This window comes from Eptesicus fuscus, chromosome 3 (assembly GCF_027574615.1).
Source record: "Eptesicus fuscus isolate TK198812 chromosome 3, DD_ASM_mEF_20220401, whole genome shotgun sequence".
Taxonomy (NCBI): domain Eukaryota; kingdom Metazoa; phylum Chordata; class Mammalia; order Chiroptera; family Vespertilionidae; genus Eptesicus; species Eptesicus fuscus.
In genome coordinates, this window is record NC_072475.1 from 61,256,583 (window position 1) to 61,264,963 (window position 8,381).

The following is an 8,381-nucleotide window of genomic DNA, read 5'->3' on the forward strand; positions in this document are numbered from 1 at the left end:
GGCATGGCCAGTGATATTAAGGGTCAGGGGTTCTAAACTGCATGGCCAGTGATATGCTTGGGGAGGAAAGGTCACCCTGGAGCCAAGGTCTTCCCCTCCCCCCGCCCCCAGTGTTGCTCATTGCTAGGTACCTGGGGCTTTCCATCCTGGTGACATTCCATACCTGCCTAAAGTTGCTGTTCTGCTCAGGCCTGTCTAACTGCCTACTACAGTTCAAAGGTCTTTACTTGGGATCAGAATCTTTCATCTCTCTGCAGCATTGACTGCTTTTCAAATGTTTGGCTCATCTCTTTAGAAAGGTTGCCGACTCCTTGAAAAAATGGGTACTTTCTTACACATTTTTGTCACCCACACAATATCTGACAGAAAGAAAAATTTAAATACTCTTTAACCTGAATAAATATACTCAGTTTATCTTGAAAGTTTTTTTAGTTTATACTGACTTTGTTCAAATTTCAGTCAAATTGTGTTACTTCTCTACTCCAACATGAAATGGTTTCCTACTCAGAGTAAAAGTCAAAAATGACCCCCAAGACCCTGTATGAATTGCACCCCTACTTCACACACGTCCTGTCCTACTGCCTCAGTTGCTCTTGACTCCATTCACACTGGACTCTTTGTTATTCCTTAAATACTTAAGGCTTTCTCTCACCTCAGGACCTTTGCACTAGCTAGACCCTCTGTCTGGGACACCCTTCCCTTACATAGCCAGTGACTCATTTCCTGACCTGCTTGAGATCTTTGCTTCAGTGATACTTTCTCATTGAGCCATTCCCAACCACAGTATTTAAAATGAACTTTCCCATCCCATTTTCCCACCCTCTTTCCTGATTTATTTTTATATACAGTGCTTATCAACAACACCAACAACAAAAAACCCCACATACATAATATATATTTTACTTTCATATTTTGCTTCTATTTGTTCCCTCACTGGAATGTTACCTGTTTTGTTGACTGCTGTCTCCTCAATGCCTGGAAGAGTGTCTAGCATATGGTAAGTACTCACTACATATTTGCTGAATTTGTAATTAATAAACATTACAGATATAATTAGAGCAGCTTTTCAGTTGGTGAGGGTAGCAGCACCAGGTCACCAAGCCCCTTCCCTTCTATTCCCACTGGGGTTTTTGTGGGACAGGGTGGGAAGGCACAGGTGGGAGAGGGGATGGCTCCCACTCCCAGGAAGGAGTTACTCCTCCCACATATACATATTTGATAAAGAACAGGAGAGAATCACACAAAGATTAAAAAGGAGAGTAAGAGAAGCAGAAATCAGTCACATAAACCACAGCTGGGAGCTTCAGAGAAAATGTATATAGAATAAGGAGGGCGGGCAGAGCAGTTTCTATTTCTATTCATGCATCACCATCTCCTTGCTCACTGACAGATGCGGAGCCTTCCAGATCACCCCAATTAAACCGGAGGTTCCCTGATCTCCCTTGGAAGTGGCTCCTCATAAGTTACATTAAACCCCGATTCTCTAGAGCACAATCGTGCTTGAGCCCTGATGAAAATGTATTGCCTTGCTGTGTCCTGCCTTAGACTGGGGAGAAGTGAACAGGCACAGGCAGGGCTTGATTTTCTCACGAGAGAAGAGGGAACACAGTGGGGACAGGCCCTAGAGCTCTCCTTATTTGCTGGGTAATTGTGGTCGTCATAGGCAGGCTTTTGGCTGGTTTACCGGGGTGCACTCCTGGGAATACAGGCTCCGGTTGAAAGGAGTGAGAGGACAGGAATATCCAGGGAGGAAATAAGTACATCAAGATCTAGACACAATTTTTAAGGGAAACAGGCTTTGAAAACTGTCTGCTGGAAGCACAAGAACCTGTTTTCATTTTAATTTTTTCTCCATGTGTCTCAAAACATCCCTATATTGATATCAAGAGATACTTTCAAATGATATATTAGGAAAGGAATAAGTCATCCAAAGCTTGAATTCTGAGGTATTTATTGGAAACAATATAAACACTTCCAAAATGTACTGTAAAAGTTGACTATAGATTAAGGATAAAAATTTTAAAAAGTGTGTTTTATTTAAAAATACCTATTTCCTTATTTTTGGTCTATAATTTTCAGTCTACTTTTTTTGTGGCCATTGACCGTATTCCCCTCTCCTCCAGGAGTGCATTATCCTTGCTGATTTCCTTCTCCTTGCTATCTCAGTCTCAGGTCAAATTTAAGCAATCAACTGGCATTTGACAATATGCAGGTATTGAGTATAGTCATTAAGACCATGTTCTCTGGGGTAAGTTAAACCTCCATTATCCACACGCTGTGTGACTTGAGCAAGTTACTTTATTTCTCAGTTTTAATTATTCCTCTACAAAATGTGGACAATAATATTTCCACTTCACCATTATTTGGGGCACGGAGCATTGGTGAGGGTGGTGAGGCTCTAATGGTATAATGTTTCTAACATGATAATTTGTGGAATTAATACTGTTCTGTATACCCGAGTGAGAAAACAACAGCAACAACAAACAGAACAACATAGTATGGTCCTTAGCTCATAGTAAATAGTCAATAAAATATTTTAATCTTGATGAATGGTACCATCACCTATACAATTCACAGGACATCAAACTAGACTTTGACATTTTCTTTTCTTTCCACCTCACTGTTTTAGCTAAACTATCAGCCAGTTCTGCTGAATTTCTCTCCTCATTGTCTCTGCAGTCTGTCATCTATCTCCCCCTCCACCAACACCGTCACCCTGTGGCCCAAGCTGCTTTCCTCTCACCCACTCCACAGCAGCTTTTCCTGGGACTCCCACGTCCACTTGGGCCCTTCATGTGTCCTGTCTCCACACTGAAGCAACACCGATCTTTTTAACACTCAATTTGAACACACTGTTCTGATAAAAACTTTCCAATCACATCCCCTTGCTCTTAGAATAAAAAGGAAATTCCTTCACATGGCCTTCAAGGATCTGTGTGAACCATTGTTCTGCCCTTCACTCTGTGCTCCAGCCATGGCCTCCTCTCTCTTCCTTAAACAAGCTGTGCTTCCCTGCCCTGGATTTATGCATGTTCTTAGAATGCCCACCCTCTTCCTTTCCCCTAGTAATTCCTACTCTTGGCCTACATGGCACTTCCTCTGCAAATACTTCTCTAAGTATTAGCCCCCTTTATAGACTTGTCCTGCTCTTTCATCACCTTTAAACCAGTTTGTAATTATGTGTTTATTTGTGTGGTTATTGATTGATTCTTATTCTCCCACTATTCTGCAAACTCTAGGAGGGATCATATCGCTCCATAGTTGCTATTTAAACCTCAACTCCTGGCCCAGTCAGAGTGGCTCAGTGGTTGAGTGTGGACCTATGAACCAGTCAGGGCACATGCTCAGGTTGTGGGCTCGATACCCAGTGGAGGGCATGTAGGAGGCAGCCAATCAATGATTCTCTCTCATCATTAATGTTTCTATCTTCCTCTCCCTTTCTGAAATCAATAAAAAGTTATTAAAAATAAACAAACAAACAAATAAATAAATGCTTACTTAAAAAACACACACACACACAAAAATCTCAACTCCTGGAATTGGGTCTGGCCAATAGTAAAGGCTTAAATTTTTGCTCAATCAATGAACATATTGATGAGCTATTCTTTCATCTTTTTTATGTCATTTACTTGATCATATAAATGTAAATAAATTTAATATTATTTTAATCTGATAGGATGGCTACTGAGTGCCTCTCCCTTGAAATGATGAAATTGAAAAGAATCATTTCTAAGCCTTGTCTGTGCTTCATTCATTTGTAGCTGAAAAGAGACTATTTGGCAGCTCTGCTTTCTCTTCCGCTCATAAATGCTGCTTGAGATCTCAATCCTGCTATCTTTTATCTTCCTAAGATGGCTTTTCTGTTTCCTCTTTCCTGGTCTAAATTGCTGCCTGGATAAGAATGACTCCATATAATATGGTGATTAAGAACTCAGGATCTGGAGCTGAAAGTTGTGGGTTTGGATACTGGTTCTTCCAGTCATTATCTGTGTGGACTAGAATAAGTTATTTTAACTCTTTAAGCCTCATTTCATTTTCTAAAGCGTGGGTAGTAAGATCAACCTTCTAGTATCATTGGGACAATGATCCTAAATAAAGCATGTAAAATAGAATTTCATCTGTAACATAATAATCACTCAAAAATGATAAGTATAGAATAATAATAGGTGAGATTATTATTACTATAACTACTTTTATTTTATTTTCTAGTTCTTAACTTCTTATCTCCTTCCATCCCTACTTGTGTTGCTAATCTCCTTGGGGCCGCTCCACATGCAGATTCCTATTCCTAATAAATCAGAAAAGTACTTCACTTTTTCCACATTAAGCTTTCAATCTTTCCAATTTTCCTTCATTGTTATATAAAATTTTGGGGTAAATTTCTATTTCTTTCTCTTCCATATCCCACATGTTTAGGACACTAGTTATATTGGACAGACTTCTCAAAGTCCTGTTTAAGAAGTAGTTCAGTTCCAAATTTTCCCATACTGCAGAAACCCAAAGAATATTCCAGACTTTGGGGACAGGTACACTTCCTAATATGTTGTCCCTACATCCCCATAAATACTTTCATACTTAGCAGATAAATGTCTCCTTTTTGGATAAGCTGCGTATTTTCACCAGAATCATGGAATCTTTTATCTGTTTCTTTCTACTTATTCCTTTGGCAGAATTTTAATAGTCTCCAGGAAAGCCTTCCTGTCTGATCTCTAAGCCTTTTCATGCATTCCTCCTAGAATAATTTAAAAATGGCATAGTGTTGGTTCTTCCACAGCTTGCTCAAAATTTTAAAGTGGCACACCATTTATCACCATTACAGATGCCCACTGCTGCCTGTTTCATAACTGTGCATGTCTGGCTTCATCTATCTATTGCCTCTGTGCCTCCAGAGGAACAAGCTGCCAGCCTCCCTCTGACTCAGACTCAGAGTGCGTCTTCATCCCCTTAACACTGCTGCGCACCAGCGTGGATTTTCATCTTCAGCCACTGCCACTTCTTTACCAAAGCATGTCCTTAGCATCCTCAGAAGAATTCTCAAGTCTCTTCTCCCTAAATAAATGTGGTCACTTGGAGGAAAAACACACACATACAAACAAAAACAAAGCATAGGCATACTGTGACAAACCTAATTAATAATAATAGCAAATGTGAAATAAAAAATAGACATGTGAAAGGAATTTTAAAAAGAGAAAGGATTCTTAAGAATCAGCAAAATAATACTGTAAGTCTTAGTTCATTCAGGTCACTATAATAAATACCACAGACTGAGAGGCTTATAAACAGCAGCAATTTATTTCTCTCAATTCTAGAGGCTGGAGGTCCCCAATCAGGGTGCCAGCATGGTGGGATCTGGGGAAGACTCCTCCTGGGCTGCAGACTGCCAGCTTCTCATTGTGGCCTCACATGGCAGGAAGAGGGTGGGGGAGTCTCTCTGGGGTTTCTCTCTTTTTTTTTAATCCTCATCTGAGGATATTTTCTCCAGTGATTTTTCTAGAGAAAGAGGAAAGGAAAAAGAGATAAATATCAATGTGAGAGAAATACATTAATTGGTTGTCTCTTCCACACAACGAATGGGGCCGGGGATTGAGCCCATAACCAAGGTGTGTGCCCTTGACCAGGAATCGAACCTGTGACCCTTTGGTCCATGGGCTGATGCTCTAAACATTGAGAAAACCAGCCAGGGCTCTGGGGTCTCTTTTATAAGGACACTGATCCCATTCATGAAGGTCTGCTCTCATGATTGATCACCTTATTTTATACTACCCTCACCTTGGGCATTAGGCTTTCAGTATATTAATTTTGAAGGCACACATTCAGACCATAGCACAATTCTAATACATCTTTTAAAAATATAAATGGGCCCTGGCTGGTGTTTCTCAGTGGTTAGAGTGCCAACTCATGCACCAAAGGGTGGTGGGTTCCATTCCCAGTCAAGGGCAGGCACCTGGATTGCAGATTCCATCCTCAGCCCCCATTGAGGCATGTGTGGGAGGCAACTGATTGATGTGTCTTTCTTACATTGATGCTTCTCTCTCCTCTCTCCACACATTCCCTCCCTTCCATTCTCTCTAAAAAAATAAATGGAAAAATATGCTCGCATGAGGATTAACAAATATAGACATAGACAGACACAGACACACATATAGATATATTTATAGATATAGATGTAGATGTAAATATAGATATTATAATATATAAAAACCCTGGGTCCATCACGACCAGAGGCTCTACCAACCAGAAGTCAGTCCTGCAGTCAACACTGGGTTGCTGTGGCGACCCAGCACTGACTGCTGAGGGGCTGCGAATCAAGCCTGGAGAGAGGCATGAAGAGAGAAGCAGGGTCTGATCCATAGCCTGTGTGGCAGCTGTTGATCAGCACTAGCCTCTCTCTTTCTGGGCCAGGCCAGCAGCCATGCCTCCATTTCTCTCCAGGCCTCCACTAATCAGTTCTGCCTTTCTGATCAGGCCCTATTGATAGGCCTAGAGATGCTGACTGGCATAGAAATTGACCAATCAGAACCAAATTGGCTGGCAGAGGAGGGCAGTTGGTGGCAAGAACAGGACGGCAGGGGAGGGCAGTTAGGGGTGATCAGGCAGGCAGAGGCAGTTAGGGCCAATCAGGCTGGCAGGGAAGGGCAGTTGGGGGCAAGATCAGGCTGGCAGGAGAGGGCAGTTGGGGGCAACCAGGCCTGCAGGGGAGGGCAGTTAGGGGCAATCAGGCAGGCAGGCAGGTGAGCGGTTAGGAGCCAGTGGTCCCAGATTGTGAGAGGGATGTCTGATTGGAGAGGGTGCAGGCTGGGCTGAGGGAACCCCCCGCCCCCTGCCATGCATGATTTTCATGCACTGGGCCACTAGTAGATACACAGAAGTATATTTTAACTTTAAATGCTTAAAATTTTAACTTTCAATGTTCATATGTATGTCAGTTTTTTCAAAGATTTGGATAATAGTCTTTAAAATGATATGTTTCTGATTTCATGTAATAACATACAGTAATAATATAGATTCAGATAGCAAAGGCTGACAGTGACTGCAAAAAAACCAAATCTAAACCTCATAGCTATATTTTTACCTTTAAATAAAATCTCATTAAATAGAAGCAAAACCTAAATAACCTATGAGTAAGTTGAAAACCTAAATAACCAAATACACCTTAAATGTAATCTATAAATATAATGTAAGATTTATATTTAGACTGTAATGGTGAATTAATATTAAGAGGTTAATTAATTAGATCAAGACCAAAGGAGGAAATAATTACATCAAGAAAAATTAAATAGGCTTCTGAACATTTTCAGTACCCATTCCATCACAACTCTTAGAAAACATTTTTTACCATGTTAGACAAGATCCATTTTTATACTTGTGCAAAACAGTAGAATAATTTAATTAAGAACAAGAGAAAGTTTCCTGTTTTAAAAGTTCTTTCGAATAAAACAAAATGAAAAATCAGGAATAAGGGGTAAAACTTTTGGTATAGGAATTCTAATTAGTTTTTTGCATTATATCATAGTTTATTCTGAGAAAAAATATCTACTTAAAATAGAGATAATTAATAAGAATTTTGCAAAGTGTCTGGGTACAAAATAATTTTATGAAAATCAATATCTGTTCTATAAACCAATAATAACTCATTAGAAAGTCTAAGGAAAAATAATTCCATTCACAATATTAAATAAGAAAATTCCTAGCAATGAGCATAATAAAACAAATAAGGCATTATGAAAGAAATTATGAAACATATTTCTAGATTAGAGGTCTTTATTTTAAAGAAGTGGATTCTTCTCAATTTAATACATTTATTTAAAGCAATATCTGTAAGAATACAGTTGATTATCACTGTTTGTGGTAGCATGTATGAAATTGCTGTGAACACTGACTTAGATAATTCTGAACCATTGCTCCTAGAGGAAATATTCAGTTAGGTTCTTAAGAGTCCTTGGTCACTAACCAAACTATATGTAGCTGTTTTATGTGTGGTTCTGTTTAAGGAGACCTTAATAAATATATATTTTTGATTCATTAACATTGAACTCATGGCCAACAGTACCATCACTCATGCTTGAACCAAGCTTATCAAACATGTGTATTTCCTCTGTAAGGCACATGATGGCTTTAATGATGTGGACAGCACTTAACACTACACTTGGAGGCCTTTAAAAAGCTAAAAAATGTGAAAAACATAGCATAGAATACAACACAGAAAGGATACTTGTTCACAGTATGAGAGCTGACACAAGAAGATAGAGCATTACCTCCTTCAACCTCAACTGGAAATGTATGTTGGGTAACTAATTTTTTTGCTGCTCTGCTCAAAGCTGCAAATAACCATGAAAGTGGCCTGATAATTGGTTTGGGGGTTACAAATACATTTTAATGAA